Source organism: Tursiops truncatus, chromosome 21 (assembly GCF_011762595.2).
Source record: "Tursiops truncatus isolate mTurTru1 chromosome 21, mTurTru1.mat.Y, whole genome shotgun sequence".
NCBI classification, from domain to species: domain Eukaryota; kingdom Metazoa; phylum Chordata; class Mammalia; order Artiodactyla; family Delphinidae; genus Tursiops; species Tursiops truncatus.
Window position 1 is genome coordinate 21,457,470 of NC_047054.1, and position 24,061 is coordinate 21,481,530.

The window sequence follows — 24,061 nt, forward strand, 5'->3', positions numbered from 1 at the left end:
GAGGATAGCTGAGCTCACCAAGAAAAAGAAAAACTTCCTCTTCCTGCCTAGCAAGAGCTCAGCCAATGAGAGACTGTCAGGACTCAGCCAATGAAAGCCACTCTGCTTGGAACTCTCAATTCCTCCAATGGATTCTTTGTTTACTGTGGCCCTCCCAAATCCTTTGTCCCCTCTTTAAGTGTTCCTTTGTTGTATGTGGTCTTGCACATGGCTCGTCATGGTTATAAACCCTGAATTGCAATCTTTTGTTGATGCCAATTAAACCCATTTTTGCTGGAGAAATAGCTGGCAGCCTATTTGTTTTAGGTCAACAACCTTAATCAGATAAGGACAGTAGTGTTCTGGCTGCTGACAGACATTTGTGGGGGCACAAAGGAGGGGTGATTACATCCAGGTCAGAAATGTGGGTAATGGGAAGGGCTAACAATTGAGCTAAAACTATAGAATTAAAGCAAAGGCCCCTGTTGTCTGCTCCACCTGGTTGGAGGGAGGGAGGGAGGGAAGGCCAGTCTGAGACTCAGGTCAAGGCTACGAGACAAATGGCCTGACTCCTTCTTCAGAAACCTTTGGTCAGGAAATGGGCTTTCTCCACCTTCCTGAAGTCTTCCAATGCAGCCATTTGAGAAATTTTCCATTTTCTAATATATATATATATATATATATATATATTTTTTTTTTTTTGTATTTTCACATGCCATTTTACCAACAACATGCTTTTTTACAATCCTTGCTTCTCTCCTAGCAATCCTCTAAGTTTCATTGTATATTCTTAAATGCTTATAAAACACATGGTTTTTTTGAAAATAAAAATGGCCCTGAGAAACCTGTCTCCATAATGATAGAAAACCGTGACTTTAGACCTTGCTGCCAGGCTCCTGTCAGATATTTAAACCAAATGGTTTCCTTAAATTAAGGGCTAGGAGAGAAAGAAAAAATGGAAGGTAGTATTCCTGCAGATTTAAAACATTAGGTACAGTGGACAGTTGTGACTTTTTGAGACCTAAATTTGTACTGACTACTAAATATATCTAGACTGATCATAGATTCAAGCTCATTTATTAATGATGACAATAATGCTACCTAAGCTTTTTAAAGAACCATCTGTATGCCAGGCACTCTTCAAAATTCTTTATACAGATTACCTCCATCAACTATTATACCAATGCTACAAGGCAGAAAAATCTTCTAATCCTCATTTTACCAATGACTAATTGTGAAAACTTTATTTATGTTAACTATTTTCATAAGGAAACAAAATCAGACATACTGTAAAGGGTGAAGCAGTTTCTAAACAAGTGATTAAGTTGCAAGTTGGCTTGAATCTTCTGTTTACACATTATGGATTCTTCTCAAATTATCAGAATCCACTAACTTTTAGTTAGCTCTTATACACAGCAAATATAACATACCTTAGGCTAGGGGCATATTAATTGTACCTTTATATATTTGTAAAACAATCTGCCCTCAAACATGCTCTAATAAAAATATTCTTACAGTGATCCATCTTAAAAGGACATGGCCCCAAGGAAGTGACTTGAACATAAATAATTAAGTGAAGGAGGAGGAGTAAGCATTCCACAGGCTTTCTCACCTCCTGTTTGCATGGATTTTACCAGGGGGCCATCCAGTTACTAACTCTGGGCTGTTTTCAGGAACTGCCAAGCACACTAAGTTCAGGGACCTCCTTCCTCCCATTAACTTTATTATAATGGTTTCCAGGGCTTAATAAACAAACACAGAGCTTAGCAAAGGAATCAGCTATCGTATTATAAATTATAACAGCCACAGAACTTTACCATCTAAATAGATAATGGTATTCAAGTCAAGTATTTCTATGGGATGGATTTTAATAGTCCTTGCAGAATGGAATTTTTAAGAAATAGAATGCCCTTAACAATGGACTGTTACAAATCCTGGATACCTCCTCCAGTTTTTCCTGCAGGTAAATAAAAAATAGTACAGCTCTTCAGGGTGCTTAAGCCTCCTCCAACGAAGTGCAGGTTCTTCAACAGAGAGATGGAAAATTGAGACCCAGGATTGCAGGAGTCAGGCTGCTATAGAGTGAATAGCTGACCAACTTTGCTTCCTCCTTGATTCTCTTCACAAAATAATAAATGACAGAGGAGAATTAGAAAGTGTTACTTCCAGAGCAATATCCTTCTGTGATACAACAATAACTGGTGAAAGACAGATGATGGGAAGGAGTGTGGAGACTTCATTCAGACTTGGGTCTGGGAAGAGCTTGGAATCAGTTATCCAATCAGAAGCAGAAGCCATGTTTGATGGGCAAGTGGCAAAAAAAAAAAAAAAAAAAAAAAAGGAGCTCTGATCTTGTTTGTTTGTCTGTTTTTTACAGGATGTGTGCTCTTGAAGAAGGGATAGAAAATAATAAAACCTATGCGCATCAGAGGGCCTTTTCTTTCACCTTTACATGCAGGAGGTTCTTTAAAAATATGTCCACTATGCCTCTAATCAACAAAAACCAAAGATGTCCAATAGAATCTATTTGAGAAATCCTAATAGAAGTTTTAAAACTTCTTTCCTTTTATAATTCCATTTGATAGCCCTATCTTGAATACTAGGCTAATACAGTTGTTAACCAGTAACGCATCAATAAAATAATGTTCTCAGCTGTCCCTTGAAACAGGAGCCAGGCCTCTGAAGATCCTGAGGTATTTGTTAGTTGGTTGGTTGGTTAGTTAGTTAGTTAGTTAGTTAAGAAAATTATGGTCAATCCTCCTCAGACTTTTCACCAAGACAGTAAAATGAAGAAAAGTAAATTGAGATTGAAATAAGGCAGTTGTTTTCTCATCTGTTCACGTGGGAAAGGGTTGTTTGTCATCTGCATGCCCCTCATGACAAACATTTATTGAGAATCTATGGGCAAGACACAGCTGGCCTAATGATATTAGATCAATTGGGTGATGGCCCCGTGGGGGAGAGAGCTGGCCATCCAGATACTGATGGGAGAAGAGATCAAAGACGCCATCATGGAGGCAAGTGGCTGAGACAGTCTGTCCCACGCCAAGCTACGGACCACAGGGGTTCAAAAGGAGGAAGCAGTACTTCTGATCCTCAGAGAGCTCATGGGCCTTATGTGACCCGAGAGAGTTTAGGTCAGCTTCCTAGCACCACAGGAAGGGAAAACTAGATCTAAGTCTAAAACTCACTGTCCCATAACTGCTATAACTTTTGCAGCACCTACAGGAGATGATCAATTTGAGAAAGGAAATGGCTAATTCCATCATCAGGAAATATAAAGGAGCACCTACATATTTTATATAATAAAATAGGTAGCACTTATTGAGAGCTTACCTTGTGCTGTATATAATCCTAAACACTTTACATGCATTATTTCATTTAACCCCCATGGTAATCCCATGAGGTAGGTACCATTGTCATTTCCATTGCATAGATGAAGGAACTGAGCCACAGAGATATTATGTATCACAAGTGGCATTGTTTTCTTCAGAATCTGCTCTTTTGACCCTTCTGCTGCTCTGTACATTGTTAAGAATAATAAATACCTAATGCGATTAAAATAATACTATCACAAAGCAGTTTATATAACCCCAGGGCTTCTAAGCATCTGCATACTAACTACTTATTTTAAGTAATACTAAATAAAAGCATGTCCTAATATAATAGGAAAGTCATATACTCCTTGGACATTCCTAATAATGGAATTTGAATTATGGTCCAACTACTAATAATACGTTGAACTATCCAGAGGAAGACGTCAAGGACTGAGGTGTGATTGACTTTTTCCTTGGACGGCTAAGGTAATCGACAAAACGAAACCCTCCAAACTACACGGCAAGATGTTTGACAGGCTCTTCCTGGCTCTTCTAAAATGCAATTTTGGCAGCAACTTTTGACAGGACGTCATTTCCCGTACACAAAAGGAGGCCATGGAGTATCACAGGAGGCTAGTCCTGAGCGCACATATTTCCTATGAACATCTAAAGTAACTTCGAAAAAGCTGTGACTACTCTGAAAATGGAGGCACTGTAGGCTCTGAATTTCTCTTGGGAGCTCCCTCTGTGAGGAAACAAACATAAAGGAACCTAACCTAGTGCAGGAATCATCTCCAGGAGGCAACATTCAGATTTCTCAACTGGAAGGACTAAGGGTGGGGGACGGGAGAGGAGGGAGGAGTATTCCTGGAAGAAGGAACAGTTGACACAAAGGACTGAAAGCAAGAAAATGCAAGTGAGGCTAGAAGTTTAGTGTAACTGGAGGTCAGTGCTTGAGGCAAAGCTCGGAGAGTGGAAGCCGACTCCGATGTTAGGAATTGATCCCTGGGGCGAAAGGAAGCTATTGAAAGATTTTAGCAAATGTTAAGCATATCTACTATTTCCCGGGCTTGGTTTAAGGATTTATGAAATGATGTTTGTAAAGTGCATTTGCAGCCTTTCAAAATGAGTATGAAGGAAATACTAAGTTGTTTCTATCTTTTCCCCCAGATGGCAAATGCAAAACGTCATCCATAAGGTCTTCAGGAAAGGAACTCATGGATCTCCTTTTAATTGTGAAGAGGTTCCCAGACATTTCCTCATGGCGCATTTCCTCATCCCACGTAGTCCAAGTCATAGATCAAGAATCTATAAGATTTAAATGGCAAATATCCACACATTTATAAACGGCTTTGGTAGAATCATGCTTTCAAACATGTTTTTGCTCATAATTCTCTGGCAAGTGACAAAACCATTACCTTCCTGTGAATTAATTCTTCCAGAACATCTCAGTTTACCCAAGTAACAACCACGGAGGGCTCACGAAACATCCTTGGCGATTGACTTCTGAAGTACACGCAACAAACCAGGAACAGCATCCGTGATCCACGGAGCCCCTGTAACCAGGTAAAGCTGCAGAAGCTACTAAGCACTTGGGAGAAATGTGGAAAACTCCACTGTTGGGAAAGACAGAAGAATAAAACCCAATTCCAGGACCCACTCGGTCATCCTGCGACACACCTAGGTAATCACCACTTTGCCAGAAAGTACACACAATGGGCACAAATGAATCTTCATCTCTCTTTATCCTTTTCTAGCCTAAGGACAATGGATGGATGTTTATGACCACTTCTCCCTGGAACTTATAATCACTATGCTTTTCATCCATTCAACACACTTTATGAGCTTCTGCTCTGTTCTGGGCACCATGTTGGGCACCAGAAAAGTGAAGTTAAATAAGACTTGGTCCCTGACTTTGAATTTCTCACAGTGAGATGAAAGAGGTAGGCAGGTTATAGTTAGAGTCAGGGCTAACAGAGCACTGGACATTATTTGAAACTACCGGATATATGTTATCCCCAGAACCAGGGTCAGAATGAAAAATAAACAGGAATTCCCAGCTGCAAGGTCTTACCAAACAATCCCCTTTCCCCTGGACAACAGTTAATCTTTAATAGGAAAAACAGGAAGCATCCTATTCAAATTCCTGGTTGATGGATGCAGGCTGAATATTCATTAGGGTGGTGGTGGAGGGGAGCAGGAGGGAGAAAATAGCAGGAAGCCGAGAACGCCCGTGGCATGAGACGTTTTCAGATTGTTAAGATGTGTTTCCTAGACAGCTTCCATGGAGGAGGGTTGTCAAATTTTTCCTATGGTGAGACTACATATGACAATGATAATTTAGACAGTAAAATAGTCTTTAGCTCCTAATAATTGTCAGTTCACAAATTCTGTGTACATCTTAACATTAAGGCATATGAAAGTAAAAGCATCATTTGCTTTAGGACTGTCACCTAAAGTCAGATTAAAGGAATATAGAGATAGTATAAAAAGACAGCTATGATGTAGTGCGGCCACGGGAGCTAACAAAAAAGAATACACTTTCTTCTTGCTAGTTTTGTGGCTGTTATTAAGCTGCTGCTTTCCTGCTACTGATAAATACCATCCTTGGGCTTGGCTGGGTGGTTGGCAGACAGGTAAGCCTAGAGGCAGACTGCCAGAGATGGGATCATATATATACAGTAGTGCTATAAGCACAACACGATAAAGTAACTCTAGAAGAATGGATGTCTGTCTTTTTCTCTCTACTCTTTGAGAATAAATGCATATTGGCAGTATAATTAACAGTCAGATGTCTTGCTGGATTGAGACATCATCACTGAATGCAGCTCCTCAAAGGGACAGCTAGGAAATTTTAAAGGTGACCTAAAAATGGGGTTTGAATATAAAAACTGAAAAATTCTTGCTGGCAATATTTAAGTAGAAGCTTAATGCATTTGGCTGTGCTGCACAAAGGAAATCAGTGTTCTCTATTAGCTAAATTTGAGGTCATTTGTGTTTGATTTCCCAACCCCTGAGAAACCACAATTCTTTCATAGTGAGTCACAGCCCTCTCACCTTCCTTCCCCTCCTCCTTCCCCCGCTCACTTCACCTCCAGCCTGCATCCTTCTGACTAACACCCAGAGCTTGGCTGGATCAACCCTTTGTGTTCAGGCTCCTTCTCGCACATCTTCCTCGGGGAATGGGATGAGGCAGCGGCAGCCTGACTCCCTCACAGTGTCACTCTGACACCACAGCCTCTTATACAGAGAACACCCAGCTCCAGGAGCGGAGGGTACATAGGAGCAAATGACACTGCAGAATCACCTGACATTACTGTCACCTCCCCTTCCTCCCGGAAGAACACGGGCAAAGCCTTCAGGGGATAAAAAGGAGTCACAGAAAGGTGGCCTGCTAGAGGGAAGGGTAGGTATGGTAGGGTGTTAAGGAAAGTGGAGAAGCCTAGAAGAGGGGATTATTGATAATTTGATGAATACAGATCTCAAGGCTTGTTGTTTGCACCTTTTCAAGGTGCCCCACCTCCTTTCCTCCCTACCATTCCACCTGAATGCCCGCACACCCTTTCTAAAGAAGGATGGAGGAGACCTTTGGGAGGAAGGATGAAGTGGTCACATACCCTTATGCCCATGGGTTCTCTCCCCAGAAAATGAACATGCACGTTATACTTTTGCAAAAAAATTTTCAGTTTTGGCTCTCCCCAAATCCTTTCTATAGTTCACTTCTCCAAGTCAGAAATCCACCTCAGAGATCAACGTGAACTCAGCGGTCAGCGCCAGGATACTCCCAGGTGCAGTGCTGCCTTGGAATTCTGAACTGTCCTGTTTGCACACCTAAGACCCAACTAACTGCTTGTGCTACTTAGCGACTTTGCCCTTTATAAATCACTTAACACCTCATTCCATTGAAACCCTCTGGAACTTGGTGTGGTCGGTCATGCCATTTACAGATGAGACTCAGGGGTGTTAGAGCGTCGTGCCTGACGTCGGCCCCCTAGTGAGAGTGCAGCTGGAACTCCAACTGCATCTCTTGACTCCAGAGCCCCGCGTGGTCCTCCTTTCCCTGCACCTCATTTTTAGAATCTTGTATGTTTAATCCCTCACGACTGGGCGCTTAAAACGTAATTCTGATCCAGATATTTGCCCAAGAATTTGGGAACCCAGGAAGTTCCACCTTCAGGGTGAAAAATACTTTTTTTTTTTTTTAATTCAAAGCATTCTTTGGCATTTTATGGCACGAAAATAAATACTTTAGGCGCACACACCCTTCTCTATTGGCAGGTTTCACTGACACAAATGGGTCCTTCAACATTCTCGTGAGACTTGGCTTGGTGTTACTCTTCGACACCCCCAATCTGCTACTCATTTGTGGCCACTCCACCCCTGAGAATAGGGCAGCCCCCAAAGGCCAACCTTAAGGTGAGTCAGGAGCATTGGATGTGAGGTAAGTGGCTGGCAGACAATTAGCACGTTGGCAGAATTAACTTCTCTTGGCTTCGTTCTTTTAAAGAATTGTGGAAGAAAGCAATTTCTTTTTTTTTTTTTGATAAATTTATTTGTTTATTTTTGGCTGTGTTGGGTCTTTGTTGCTGCGCGGGCTTTCTCCAGTTGTGATGAGCGGGGGCTACTCTTTGTTGCGGTGCATGGGCTTCTCATTGTGGTAGCTTCTCTTGTTGTGGAGCATGGGCTCTAGGTGCATGGGCTTCAGTAGTTGTGGCATGCAGGCTCAGTAGTTGTTGCTCACGGGCTCTAGAGCGCAGGCTCAGCAGTTGTGGTGCATGACTTAGTTGCTCCACGGCATGCGGGATCTTCCCGGACCAGGGCTCGAACCTGTGTCCCCTGCATTGGCAGGAGGATTCTTAACCACTGTGCCACCAGGGAAGTCCCAGAAAGCAATTTCAAATGAATCATTTCATCTCTCTGGGACATCGTCTCACCATCTGTACATCAGGCCTGACTCTGGTTGGTCTTTCTGTACAAAGCTGAGTTGTGAAGAGGCCAAGAGTCCTTCCAAGGTTAGCAGGCTTCTGAACTCCTGGGTAAAAGTGAGTGCATTAGAGTCCTAGGGCTGCCGTTAACAGAGGACCACAAACTGAGTGGCTTAAATAACAGTTTAAGCCACAAACTGAGTGGCTCTCACAGTTCTGGAGGCTAGATATCCAAGATCAAGGTATCAGCAGGGCCATGCTCCCTCTGAAGGTACTAGAGAAGGATCTGTTCCAGGCCTCTCCCCTGGCTTCTGGTAGTTTCTTGGCTTGTGGCAACATAACTGCAGTCTTCACAGGGAGTTCTGTGTATGTTTGCATGTGTGTGTGTGCGTGTGTGTTGATCTCTTCACGTGGTGTTTATAAGGACACCAGTCACATTGAATTAGGAGTCCACCTGAAATGAGGATACAGTTCAGGTGCACCCTCTCCCCTCCTAGCATTCTCACACACATGCACACGCACTCATGTGCACACACACACAGACGCACAGACACACACACACACTTTTGCACTCAAGTAAGCCGGAGAAGACCTTTGGTATATGAGCTGCCATCTCTTGCAAAGCTGAGATGTTGGAGCCCCCTAGGTGTAATGCTGAGACTGTTCTCCACAAAGTTTCTGACGGCTGGGGTGTAAAAGAATATCAAGAGTTAATTTGATAGTTGTACTCCTATGAACATACTTCTAGAAAATAATTCCATTTTATTCTGCATTCTGTAATATGCTATTATATGTGTGTGTATTTGTGTGTTCACTGGAGCTTTTCTTTTATAATAAGAAAAATAAAAACTTAAGGGCTAACATTATGAAACACTTTTTTAAAAAACCTTATATTTCATCCATACAATGAATATGAATCAACTGATTTAAAAACATATTTTTGGAGATTTTTGCAATGTCTTTGGAAAATGCCCACAAAATGATTATTAAAAGAAAAAAGTAGGCTGTAAGACTATACTAAAATGATAAAATTCTCCAAAAGGTTAATGGTGTTTACCCTTGAGTTTTAGTATTGTGAGTGTTTTAATTTCCTTTTTTAGACTCTTCTGTGTTTTCTAAGCTTTCTATAATGAATATGTATTATATTTACAAACAGAAAAAACAACAGTAGTGGAAGCATAAGGAAGAATCCATGCCTAGTTCTTTCCCTTAAACCTTCCCAGCCCTCCCCTCGTCCTCCCCTGGGGGAATTTCAGGTTTCTTTTTCCTGCCTTCATTTAAGAAGTAAACAATGCAGGATCCCAGGTCAGACTTGCTTCGGTACAATAAGAGAAGACGCTCTGGCTAGATTCCTCTCCTCCTTTTTCCTCTCACTCCCCTTCGTGCTAACTCGGAGTACAGGGCATCTTGACAAACGCTGCAAACAGCAACCTGGTCTCTGCACCATGGCCCTCTAAGGTTCAGATTGCTGAGCCAGAGTTAGATCCCACGAGACAGCGAGAGCAGGGGGTGGGGCAGGGGAGAGAGGAGGGGAGAGGAATAGGTGGATCTGAATTCAGGCTGATGCAGGCTTCCTGGATGGAATCTGCACTTCGGGCAGAGATGAATGAAAAACTCAGGCCCCTTCCCACAGGTTTGGAACCCTGGCCCTGAGCCCTGAGCTGTGTATTTTATTTATCTTCTTTGTGGGCTGAACAGGTGAAACTGCTTTAGCTGAAGGAAGTGGCACAAATTTACTTATGTATTAGATTAGCAGGATGCATCCATCAGACCGACCTCTGGACCACCCGATTCAGGAGACAAGTCCTCCCTGGAGCTCACAGACAGTGACAGTCGCTCCGGCTCCAGGCGGACTGGGTGGGCAGGCGTCCCTCTGTCAGTGAGCCTGGCTGGTGGGCGGGGAGCTGGGCCGGCTCCCCTTCCCAGAGGTAGAGTTGATTGTTCAGCGATGTGCAGGAGATCACACAACTGGAGAGAGGAAAGGCTGGTTGTTAGGACTTAAATTTCCATCTTCCCACCGCTGTGAGGCTGTGACGTACGGCTCTGCTGAGCCCTTTAGCATCTTCACGTCTCCAGCCAAGTGTACAGTGCAAGACTCACCCAAGCAAACCTTTCCAGCGACGGTAATTCTTTATCCTCTTCTTTCCTTTAGCTCCTCCCCAGCCCCGCCTCCCTCCCTGCCCTCCCTCCCACAGACAATCAGCCAATGAACAAAAAGCACGGCTTTGTTTCATCTCTCACCTGTTCTAATAGATCTTAGGCTGAAACGCCACAGGGCCCACCTCTGATGAATATTAAGATTAAACTCCTCTCCCTCCCAGCATCTGTCTCTCCTCCAGGCTCAGGAGTCAGCCTCCCCTCCCCTGCCACGCTGCTCTCCCCAGTTCCTCTTTCTCACACTCCCCCCCTCTTTGGCCTACATCCTTTCCCAGACAGAGGCAATGTGTTAACTTGTCCCCACCTGAGACAAAGAAAGGGGCCTTTGTCATACCTGCAGGAACCTAAATATTATCATCATTTAATTACTGCCATTCTCCCAGGCCAACTTCTTGGCAGCAAGCTCTCCTTTAGTTAAATAGGCTTTTAAGTTTTCCCAGGGAGGCTGCATCAGAGATACTTTGTGAATGGAGACTAATTTGGGGCGTTGCTGCCGGTGTAAAGAGGTCACTCCAAGGTAATCGAACCTTAAAAGACAAACTGGGAGAAAGGTTACGCGTTTCCTTCGGGCACAGATCATCTTTTGGAAACGGCTGCTACTCTCAGATTCAACGTCTTGGGCACAAACCAGTGGACTGTGTTACTAACTGGCCTAGATTCAGTTCTTTTTTTTCTCCAAGGAGAAAAGGAGAGCTGGGTCACATTCATTGTGTCTTTGGTTGCCAGGAATTGTTCTTTTGGTTGTGCTCAGGCAAAAGGACAACTTGACTACAGTCTTCTGGAATGCGCGTCAGCTGGGTGTGTCTGGTTGACCCTAAAAGGTGCCAGAACCTTTCAAGTTCTGAAATGTCGCTTGCTCTGTAAAAAGACCAGAGGATTTCACACCTGAAGGGACAACATTCCAGACAAAAATGGCAGGCTCCTGGCCTTTGGAAACGGGAACCGTGATTTGTTGCATTTGTTAAGGTGACTGTAGGAACACAGATGCATCTCGTGCTGCCCAGATATTTCTAATTTTATGTGGTCAACGTCATAACTTTCACATTTCCTTATGATGTTCTCATGGGAAGTCTCCGATGATAGGTTCCTTTAGTGCTGCCAGCTGGAGTGATCCTTCAGTTGTTCGCATCTTGGGCCACCTAGATGGCAAAAAAAAAAAAATCAACACATCTCATTGACTATTCCCAGTATTAGAAGACTGGAGAGCGTTATTATCTGCATGCCCAGATTGTCTCTGTCTGTCCTAACCTTTTTTTCCTTTTAATATTATTACACAGATATAATTGATATAAAGTGCAGCTTTAAGGTGTACAACACGTTGATTTGATACATTTACATATAGTAGAATGATTACCACCATAGTATTAACTACATCTCTACCACGTCACATAATTAACATTCTTTTTTGTGGTGGGAACAATTAAGATCTATTCTCTTAGCAACTTTGAAGTTTATAATACAGTACTGTTGGTTATAATCTCTATGCTGTGCATTAGATCTCTAATACTTGTTTATTGGTTGCAAGTTTGTAGCCTTAAATGACATCTCCATAATTCTCCCACCTCCCAGCCCCTGGTAACCACCGTTCTATTCTGTTTTTTGTTTTTTTTTTTAATTTATTTATTTTTAACATCTTTATTGGGGTATAATTGCTTTACAATGGTGTGTTAGTTTCTGCTTTATAACAAAGTGAATCAGTTATACATATACATATGTTCCCATATGTCTTCCCTCCTGCGTCTCCCTCCCTCCCACCCTCCCTATCCCACCCCTCCAGGCTGTCACAAAGCACCGAGCCAATATCCCTGTGCCATGCGGCTACTTCCCACTAGCTATCTACCTTACTATGTTTGTTAGTGTGTATATGTCCATGACTCTCCCCCGCCCTGTCACAGCTCACCCTTCCCCCTCCCCATATCCTCAAGTCCATTCTCCAGTAGGTCTGCGTCTTTATTCCTGTCTTACCCCTAGGTTCTTCATGACAATTTTTTTTTCTTAAATTCCATATATATGTGTTAGCATACGGTATTTGTCTTTTTCTTTCTGACTTACTTCACTCTGTATGACAGACTCTAGGTCTATCCACCTCATTACAAATAGCTCAATTTTGTTTCTTTTTATGGCTGAGTAATATTCCATTGTATATATGTGCCACATCTTCTTTATCCATTCATCCGATGATGGGCACTTAGGTTGTTTCCATCTCTGGGCTATTGTAAATAGAGCTGCAATGAACATTTTGGTACATGGCTCTTTTTGAATTTTGGTTTTCTCAGGGTATATGCCCAGTAGTGGGATTGCTGGGTCATATGGTAGTTCTATTTGTAGTTTTTTAAGGAACCTCCATACTGTTCTCCATAGTGGCTGAACCAATTCACATTCCCACCAGCAGTGCAAGAGGGTTCCCTTTTCTCCACACCCTCTCCAGCATTTATTGTTTCTAGATTTTTTGATGGTGGCCATTCTGACTGGTGTGAGGTGATACCTCATTCTATTCTGTTTTTACGAGTTCAGCTTTTTTAGATTCCACTTATACGTGATATCACACAGTATTTGTCTTTCTCTCTGACTTATCTCACTCAGCATAATGCCCTCACGTTCCATCCATGTTGTCACAAATGACTAATATAGTGAGTGGATTTGGAGTATCATCAAAAACATGTTTTTCCTACATTTCCTCCCACAGTAATTGATTCCTAAGGAATCTAGAAGATAATTCAGCAAATGATACCTGTACCTTGGAAATATTTTTAAAACTCACTATGTCAATCCTAGCCTATAAGCACAAGAAACAAAATTTATTAGGCCAATCTAGAAGAAAGGGTGAATAAGCATAGAACTATTAACAAAAGTAAACAGTTATAAACATTGGCACAAGTATCACTGCTTCTTTGGGTCTTGGAGGCTTATTCAGAATCAAGGTGCTAGACAGTTGAGTTCAAAAAATTATCAAACCAGGGCTTCCCTGGTGGCGCAGTGGTTGGGAGTCTGCCTGCCGATGCAGGGGACACGGGTTCGTGCCCCGGTCCGGGAAGATCCCACATGCCGCGGAGCCTGCGCGTCTGGAGCCTGTGCTCCGCAACGGGAAAGGCCACAATAGTGAGAGGCCCATGTACTGCAAAACAAAAACAAAAACAAACAAACAAACAAATTATCAAACGAGACCTTCTGGGTGAAAACTGAGCACTGAACACACCTACTTGCCCCTTCTCCTTCCTAAAGCTGCATAAAGTAGAAGTACAAGGACTTTCAAAGACAAATGCAAAGGACAACAGGAGAGGAGAGAAGAACAAAAAACTTTTGGAAGCCAGAGAGCAAATGAAAATTCATAGCCATGAAAATCCTGTCTTACTTTGCAGAACCCTCCCAAAACTCAGGAGCTGGTAGTACCAGATACTTCTGAAAGTAGAGGTGAAGACGGAGCTAAAGACAAAATCAGTTGTTAGTTGAGAAAAGAGTTAGACCCCCAGGTGGCCTCCCCAAATCCAAGCACCAGGCAGATTCTCCCTCGCTCACCAGGAGAAGACTTGAGGCGTATTCTCTAGACGGGGAAAAACAGAAGGTCTTGGACAGGAGATGCTAGGCCTATTGAGAGTGGGAGCCATACTGAAAATGGGGTCACATACCAATCAACGTAGAGCTTCTCCAGCCTTCTCCCCCAAGTTGGCTCCCAAAGTGCTGGGAGTCAAGGTTAGATTCTGGCTTAGAAGTTCATTCTCTGATGAATGATAAAAATAACATGACCAGCTCAAGAGAGGGAGAGGGAAACTAAAGGTACCACATTAGGGATCTCCCCCACGAAAATAGTGCAGCAAGGTCCCCCTACAGTGAAGACCACCCATGGGCACAGAGCTCTAGCCATCAGCCTTTTAGCCCTTCATACATAAATATGAGCAGGAAGCCAAGGATCACCAGACTATGTGAGGAAATCCTATAAAGTAAAATACAAAGACTATATGGGTGTAAGAAAAAAAGTATTTAATATTAATATAGAGATAAGACAATATACTGGATCCGTAAAGCAAAAATAGATGATATACAAAATGAACATTTGGGACGCATAAATGGTATTTTATTCACACAGTAGCATTTCATACATCAATGAGACTGAATAGTTATCAGTGTGTGTTGCAATGGATCTCACAAACACGATGTTGAGTAAAAGAATCCAGGTACAAAAAAGCACATATTCTGTGATTCCAGCTAGAAAATGTTCACGATAAAGGCTACAGTGTTAGAAGTCAGCATGGTAGTTACTTTTTAAAGGGAAGGAGTGGAGAAAATCTTACAAGTTTCCAGTATGAAAATAAAAATAAAATAGGCTTTATGCAAAGGATCACGAATCAGAATGGCATTAAATTTCTCAATAGCATCTGGAAACTACAAAATAATGAAGCAATGCCTTCAAATTTCTGAGGAAGAATGATTTGTATATCCAGCCAATTATCAATTAATTGTGAAGGTACACTAAACGTACTTTCAGACATACAAGGCCTTTAGAGACTTACCTTTCTTCCTTTTCTCAGCAAGCTACTGGAAGCTCTTGGAAGCTAGATATGCCAGAAATATATGCAGAAAAAGGGAAACAAGAGATCCAGGAAACAGATGAACCACTGAAGAGAGAAGCAATAACAATTCCCAAGATGATGGCCAAGGGAAAGCCTAAGAAGATGAATTCACAAAATCTACTGATTAGAGAGGAAATTTACACAATTAGGGAAAGCTTAGGATTATATATATGTATTATACTATATGTACTATTATATGTATATATTGCATATGTGTACTATTATAATTAGTACATTATGCACATTATAAAACACAATATAAATAACAAAAGGATGAAGTAAAAATAAATATAAATAAGCATTCTATTATTTTTCCCTCCTCCCAGTGAATCTCTGATGCACCTCCTGCTTGCACCCCATGGGACACCCCTAATACAAGGGATAACTTCCTGATGTTAGTTGATCGGATTAGCCAGGGGAAATCATGCCTGAAGGAAATGGGCCAGAGAAAAGGGAAATGTTGACCCTGGGAGAGAGGATGGAACACGGGCCGAAGCCAGCCGCGTCTGTGGTGGGTTTTGCAAGGCACCACAAGGTAGGTTCTGGGAACCCAGACCAGCATGAGGGCCTGAGCCTCAGAGGCCTGGGCCTAGGGACCAGAGAGCCATAAACTCGGAAAAAGCGAGTGCCTTCAAGACCGTCTCAGTTACACCTCTCGTTTCACCAACGAGAATAACTTACACTTCAGAATCTTGCCTAAAGGTAGTGCTAAATCCACTTAACATATCTGCATTTTATGGATGTCCAAATAAAGGTACGAAAAGTAAATATAAAGAGATCTTACGTATGTTTAATTTTCTGCCTAATTGTCTTCCACCGACTACCTGTGCTGCCAGCTCTCTTGTTTGCCGCTGTCCAGGATATAAGTTTCCTCTCACTCGATGCCTCTACTGTTCCTTTACTCCTCTGAGCTGGAGCTGGGCATGTGTCTTCAGAAAACATTCTTTGAAATATTTTTGAAGAGCTTCACAGAGTCCTTGTTATCTAATAGATAGGCCAAAAATCTGACTCCAGGCGTGTTTTCCTTTTCTGTTCTATCAAAGGAAAATAAAGATGAAAAGCCTTTTTATATCTTATTAGGACATTTTTAAGTAAATAGTTTTAGTCAAAGATGTTAGAGGCAGTCTCCTCTAACTGAGGTGTATTTACGTGGCTAGATAGAATAACTTCCAGCTTACGAATTGAGCCCATTGACCATAATTGCTTGTGACAGTAGGCATGTGACACAGAGATTAGCATAATTGTGATTGTAACTCCTATTAGCATTTATAAATATAATTAGAGCCAAGTATTGGGCTATGTTAGGAAGTTTTCACTAAAATTTCTTTGGTGAAGAAAAGCACATGCTCCTCCCCCGGGAGGCGGCATCATGATTAGGGCGTAGACTGGCTCTGTGACCTTTAACCTCGCAGTGTCTCACTTTCCTCATCAGTAAAACATTGTGTGATTATTCAGTATTCATGTTAAAGGCGCACTGGTTGAAGAATTTTGCTTCTACTTAAAGGAGAAACAAGATCAGATTTGCCTACTGCCTGAAACAAACATACACACAAAAACAGCAAAATACATGACACAGGGGCTTCCCTGGTGGCGCAGTTGTTGAGAGTCCGCCTGCCGATGCAGGGGACACAGGTTCGTGCCCCGGTCCGGGAAGATCCCACATGCCGTGGAGCGGCTGGGCCTGTGAGCCATGGCCGCTGGGCCTGCGCGTTCAGAGCCTATGCTCCGCGACGGGAGAGGCCACAACAGTGAGAGGCCCGCGTCCCGCAAAAAAACAAAACAAAACATGACACAACAGTTTTTGAGACACTGCTTATCAGGCAATGGAGGACAGTGATCCCTGAATGATACCAACCAGGGTTCTTGGCCTTCCCCAATCAAGAGAAATTGACTCGAGGCCAGACAAGAAATTCAGGCAAGGCTTTACTGGGGCCCCTGTGCCGGCTGCAGGAGGGAGTGAGAACAAGTAACAGGTTCCCCTGATCGTTCCTTATATCGGGTGAGGGTAAGGGTGTGTCCAGGGGTCGGGCTAGAGGGGTGGCTTAGGTGGTGTGTCCACCCCTCTGTGGTGCTGAGGGCAGTGTGGCATGCACAGTACCCTGCTTTTGCTCCCTACACCCAGTTTTTGCTCCCGGCTCTTCAGAAATGGCAGTTGGATTTTTTGTCTTTTTGTGTCTTTTGGTCCAGAATTTGCCCCAACTGCTGCATGCACACAGTTACCTTTAGTCCCATATAGTTTCTTTTTATTTTGTAGCTCCAGGAGAGGTGTGTCCAGGTGCAAGCTTTGCAGCACTGCAGCAAAGGGTCCCAGGTCCCAGACCTGTCTCATGAAGAATGGGAAACAAATTAGGTGAGCCCTACTATTGTCCCAGCTTCCTGCCTTGAGAGGGTTTCTGCTCTGTGGCATAGGAAGGCGAGACCCGGGCAGAGCCTGGTGGACTCTCCGTAGTAGGGAGATGGGGATGAGAATCCAGGGAGCCCAAGGCAGCTCGAGTACCAAACAGAGTGCCAGAGAGGAAACAGCTGCATGGAGAGGGAACCCTGGAGATGTGGAAGATGTCCCCTGGAGTATACAGCAGAGTTCTGACCACTACATGAATGTGAAGATACTACCCCTTGCCAGAGGAAAAAGCAACCTGACAGGATTAGATAAAAAGCACCCAATTCTCACAAAGGGCCAAGAATGTAGCCTATTCCCACTAGTCAGCCTAGAAAAAAAATCAAACGTTTTGGGACACTGGGCAGAATACTCAGGAATGCTATGCCTCAGTAGTGGGAAAAATTTAGACACCTACCAAATACTGTACCAGATCCACTTCACAAATTAGAACATTGACCCGAAGAGTTCAAACGGCTTTCAAGTAACTTAATTGCATCCCAGAGCAAAGCTCAAGAATGACTATAGGAAAAGAAAATATCCAGCATCCAAAGAAAGTAATAATCACAATGGCTGGCATCCAATCAAGGATTACCAGACATTCAAAGTATGAGGAACACATAACCCATAATGAGGAATCAATCAATCAGAACTGAACTGATAAACAAGAATGTTAAAACAGTTATTATAACTATAATCCAGATATTCAAAAGGTTAAGTACGGATGTAAAGAAAGTTTTTTTTAAAAAACCAAAAATACCCAGATTGAACTACAGATGAAAACTGCAACATCTGAAATGAAAAATAAACAGATGGGATTAATAGTAAATTAGACAGTCATAAGAATACATTTGTAAACTTGAAAACATGGCAATAGAAACTACCCAAAATATAACACAAAGAGAAAAAAAAAATTTTTTTAATGAAGGGTATCAAGTCAAGTGGCCTAATACGTGTGTAATTAGAATCACCCAAGGAGAGGAGAGAGAGAGGTCATGGAAATAATATTTGAAGAAATAATGGCTGAAAATATTCCAAATTTAATTAAAACTGGAAACCCACAGATCCAAGAAGCTCAACAAACCCCCAAGCAAAATAAGCATGAAGAGAATTACATCAAGGCCTATCTTAATCAAATTGCTAAAGAAACCAGTGATAAACAGAAAATTTATAGCAGCCAGAGAAAAAGATGAGATGTTACACAAAGAGACACAAAGCTAAAGATGAGAGCAGATTTTTCACTAGAAACAATGTTAGCAAGACAATCTCTTTAAAATACTAAAAGACAAAAACTGTCAAGCTAGAATTTTACAACCAGCAAGGATATCTTTCAAAAACAAAGGTAAAATAAAGACGTTTTCAGACACACAAAAACTTGAAGAATTCACCAGCAAACCCACACGACAGGAAATTTTAAATAGTCTTTCAGGCAGAAGGAAAATGATACCAGATGAAAATATGCATCTATACAAAAAGCACTGGAAATGGTAAGTATATGTGATTTTTAAATTAAATCTCTTTATAAGATAATTGACTTTTTTTGTTTTTTTAATTTATTTATTTTATTTACTTTTGGCTGTGTTGGGTCTTTGTTGCTGCATGCGGGCTTTCTCTAGTTGCGGCGAGTGGGGGCTACTCTTCGTTGTGGTGTGCAGTCTTCTCATTGCGGTGGCTTCTCTTGTTGCGGAGCACAGGCTCTAGAGTGCAGGCGCAGTAGTTGTGGTGCATGGGCTCAGTAGTTGTGACTCGTGGGCTCTAGAGCACGGGATCAGTAGTTGTGGCGCATGGGCTTTGTTGCTCTGCGGCATGTGGGATCTTCTCAGACCAGGGATCAAAGCTGCATCCCCTGCATTGGCAGGCGGATTCTTAACCACTGCACCACCAGGGAAGTCCCGATAATTGACTGTTTAATCATAAATAATAGCATTGTATTGTGGAGTTTATAATATATATATATAAGCAAAACGTGACAACAACAGCATAACAACCAGGAAGGAGGAAATTGAAATATTCTCTTTTAAGGTACTCATACTATACATGAAGTCGTAATTATCACTTACAGGAAGACAGTGATAAGTTAGAGCTATATACTATACACTACACACTATATACACTACATTTGAGCAACCTCTGTGTTTGTGATAATTTGTAACACTGAAAAAAATCTAATATACTTAATCCTACCTGAAACAGTGTTTAAAACAAAGTCTATGTCTGAGCAAATGTTATCTTGAAAGTGTTGATTTTTTTTCTCAACCTGTTTTCCAACAAAGCTCTTTGTTGGTTTTCCTTCTTCTGCATCCCCAATACAGTATTAAAGAAATATCTCAAAGTTCCCAATCTGCTCAACGTCAACTCTCCAGCAGTGCTAAATGTAGCTATTCATCTCTGTACAATTATAAGCTGCTTCATTACTTTTGTTTCCCTTGTCCTCTTGGTCCATCAAACTTACTGAGTTATAGGGAAGGAAAGTTAATCCTATTATGTAATTACATTAATTATTGCTACATGAATCACTCAGTAGGGAAAAATAGCAAGCCTGGTATAATGAGAAACTAAAAGAAGTGACCATTTGTAACCCCGCATCCGATAGGCCAAGTTAAAGTCACCATGAATTGACAGGTTGTTTTCCCTGAAATATGACAGTTGTCAAAAAAAGTGTGATTTCCAGGTGAGCTGTGTGTGGTGTCATATCCACCTAATGCACGTGGGGGACCATAGGACCCATGGAAACAAGCAGCGTATCTCTTGGGATATTCTGTGAGAAAAAAAAAATCATAATCAAATTGCTTGCAAAGCACTAAAATACAAATCGGCCCCTTTTAGAGTTTCACAACCTTTAATAAAGATGACCCAGGTTTCAAGATGTATAGAAATCATGACTGTTATACTGACCTGGTGGATCATTTATCAGTATGAAGTATTCCTCTTCCCCCCTCAAATACCTATTAGATTCTAGTTTTCCTAATATTAAAAAAAAAAAAAAAAAAAAAGGCGATCCAGGTTTGTGCAGAAGAGAAACCTATTTACCTTGGTTTATCCCAGAAATTCCCAAACCTATTTGATATGTATTCTGTCCAAGTTTTATAGTTGAGCTCAGTGGGAGGTAAGTGGAGGTGTGTGTTTACTTCACATAGTCGGCGGAGTCATTTCTTTGGCACACCTATTAATCCCTGGAAACGCAAATGTTTTTGCATGGAAAATATTTGAGGGAAATGTGGGTCTAGAGATTAAATTCATCGTGTGTTTATTTATCCTATCCCTTCTTTATGATGATATTTCACTCCAGGTCAGGGGTTGATAACATGTGAATTTGTGAGAAGAATTCCTAGCGTAACTGCTCACCTCGACCCCACCTCGAGGTGACAGGAAGCACTGCTGCAGCCCACAGTCCCCCGAGATAAAATGCATCCACCGTAACTTAAGAAGTTCAGGCATCGCGGATCAGGCTCGGCTTATCGCTCTAAGGCATTCAGCAGACATTTTCTAAGCACCTACCTTGTGTTAAGCTCAGTGCATTACTAGCCTGCCAGCAGCACGCTGGTCTTTCAAGCTCTCAGAAGGTGTGGCCATGCCAAAGAAGGTATCCAGGAGGGCTGATGACTCACGGACCCCCAGCGGCTTCTGAGGAAGAGGATGGGTAGCCGGGCTGGCTGGAAGGTGACTGTCGTCTCCAGTACAGAGACCCTCAAACAAGGTCATGGGGTGGCACTGCCCTCACCACTTGTGCAGAACCTTGGATGGGTCTGGATGGGGTAGAGAACTCACCCACTCAAAAGCAAAGCCAGTTGACAGCAGACATTAAGTTAAATCAATCGGTGATGCAAATTTCAAGAGCAAAGAAGTAGGAAAGAGGGAAATGTAAGAAACAAAAAGAATAAATTACTTTCCATTTTGCATTGATTCTAAGATGCACATTTTTTTCACATTTTGACATGTCTGAACTCTCTGAAATTGAAACATATCTTATAATCCCAAGCATCTTACAATCGCTGGCCTCCAGGCATCAATGTGACCTAGTTGTCATTGCCAGCATGTGCAAACTTGTTCACAGCTGTTGCTGTTGTCATCACTTCAGCGGGATTATGTGCATTGTTGGTACTACATGTGCTAGGTTTAATTGCCGTGTGAGATGTCTTCAGAAAGATTATACCATGATTCAGTATTGAAAAGAAAACTTACAGTGTATTCAGAAAGGCAGGGAGACAGAGAAGCGGGGCATAAATTTGTTATTTGTGAACTGAATATTCATTAGAAGAGAAATGATTGTAATTCCATTATCTCTTGCAAAAAAACCAAAACCAAAACCCCAGTGCTTTACACCTGCTACTCAAAATGTGGTCCATGGACCAACAGCATCACCTGGGAGTTTGTTAGAAATGCAGAATCCCAGGCTCTACCATAAACCCCCCAAATCAGGAACAAGCAAGGAATTAATTCTCCCTGAGTTTCCAGATGGAAAATATTTCAGACTTCCAGTTTCCAGACTGTGAGAGAATAAATTTCCATGATCAGTTGTTACAGCAGCTACAAGAAACTAATAAACCCTCCTTTCACTCAGAGTCCAGTAGAGCCAGACACCTTCACAAGAACTCCCCAGCCCCAGGCAAGTTGCAGATTGAAAGGAACAGATCTCTACTTGATTCTCCTGCTTCCTCCACCTGGGAAAACAGAATGTCAAAGGGAAGAGCTGCATTTCATGCAGTTGCAACAAAGTGTATGTCCCAGGATGCTCCAGAAGACCCAGTGCTCAGATGTACCAGGAACCTTCCTGCAAACCAAGAAGTGTTCCATCTCTGCACCTTCTCCTACCCTCAGATCACCAATTCTATCTATGCAGAGGCTGTCAATCAAGTTTTTAGTATAAATTGAGTTAGTGCCGGCAGAAGAAGCAATGAGGGAAGGCAGTCGTGTTTCTCACCAAAAATGTTTTACTAATACTCTACTTCCAGAGGGTGCTATAGTTTATTTATTTATCTATTTATTTGTTTGGCTGCTCCTTGCGGCTTGTGGGATCTTAGTTCCCCAGCCCAGGATCGAACCCAGGCCCTTGCAGTGGAAGTGCAGAGTCCTAACCACTGGACCGCCAGGGAATTCCCTATAGTTAACTTTAAAAAGGAGCCTCACACATTCTGTGGCACTTCATCCTGAAAGGCAGGTAGGGCTTTGCTCTCATTTTCACAGCCGAGTAAGCGGTGGCCCAGAGAGTTTAAGCCACTTAAGAACCAAAAGTGACAGAGCCCTCGAAGGACTCTCCTGGTATTTAGACCCCAAGGTCAAGGAACTTTTGAAGAACGACACTCTACGTCTTTCACGGAAACCTTCGCAAACTCTGAAATAGACACTGTTTGTAAATCACTATCCTTTTTCTTCATCCCTCTCCCCCACCCCCACTTTAGTGACAAAAGACCACATCTAGGGACAGTGTATTTTACTCCCTGAGATTTGCTGACACCTGCTGACAAGTGGAAGGATAACAGTGGGTAAAGAAGTTTTGTAAAAAAGGCTGTCGTACTGCCCTGCCAAGCGAGGAGGCCAAGGTAACCGTCGCCCAGGAGAAGAAGACGAAGGTAAGAGGTACGAGCAGCCTCCAGGTCTCTGGCCAGGTGGATAGAGCCACAGGACCCCCAGTCGTGCCGCATAAACACCTATTGCCCCGTGGGTGGTCTGACGCGAGGCATTGGATGTTCTGTGTTCTGGGCAACGTGTAATGAGCATTAATTTCTAGCAACGAAAGTCATAAAACTCACTGGAGTAACCCGAGGAAATTACCGCACGTCCACGCCTCTGCTTTCCTATAGCACTCAGATGGGACACATTCTAGAGTTATGCTAAATAAGCTCATATTGGTACAAGGTATGTGTAGATTTATAACAAATATAAACATAAACGCACACAAAAAACGCCATCCCTTTTACTGATAACAGTTGGGTCTAAAGATGACCGTAAGATCCAGACTTTTCAGAGAATGAAGTACCACTTCATTCCATTAGGTGGAACCCAAAGTCAGCTGAAGTATATTGCAGGTCTGCCATCCTGGGCCTTGACAAGTGTCTTCCAGTTATTTTTCCAGCACTTGCCAAGCATTGTATTTGTTGGGATCAGTGAACGAGGTAGTTGGGAGCCCATATCAATCCACCTCATTCATCTTCCCCTCACATCAGCCATCCTTTTATTCATAACAATCTACCAAAACCACCTCACTATGTATAGATGAGACCTCGGACCTCCCACACCTTGCCTCCCTCCTGGTTGCCCTCACCGAGTCATTCTTTCTCCAATCTCAGGCCTAAACTGGAAAATCAGGGTATCAAAACACCAAAATGTTCCACCTCACAGATGCTACTTCGTCAACCCTGCTGACAAAAACCCAACCAACTGGGTTTTTGTCTATTGAGTACCTGCTATATTTCAGGCATTTTCATGTCACTTGATCCCAATAATAATAGTAATGATCATAATAGCTACCATTCGTTGGGCATTTACATGCACCAAGTGCCATGCTGAGTGCTTACATACATGATCTCATCTAATTCTCTTAAGATCACTAAGTGGTATCATTATTCCCACTTCAGAGCTCTAGAAACTGAAATTCAGAGAGGCGAGTAAACACAAGGTAGCACGTTGGGGAAGGCACATCCCTTACATTTCACAAACCTCCATCTCACTTCTACTGTTTCTGCTCTTATGAGTCTCCTGCCCACACTAGGGCTTTCACTCCTGGACAAGTGTCCCAGG

At 42.4% G+C, this 24,061-nt stretch overlaps 1 long non-coding RNA gene across 1 annotated transcript in view; it reads left to right on the forward strand.

Moving 5' to 3' along the window:
• The first annotated feature begins 3,402 nt into the window (after positions 1–3,402).
• LOC141277518 (uncharacterized) overlaps positions 3,403–24,061 on the forward strand; it is a 35,154-nt gene continuing 14,495 nt past the window's right edge. The window contains exons 1-2 of the long non-coding RNA XR_012329028.1: positions 3,403–7,712; positions 17,201–17,296. This is a non-coding gene — a long non-coding RNA (uncharacterized lncRNA). The remainder of the gene's footprint in view (positions 7,713–17,200; positions 17,297–24,061) is intronic.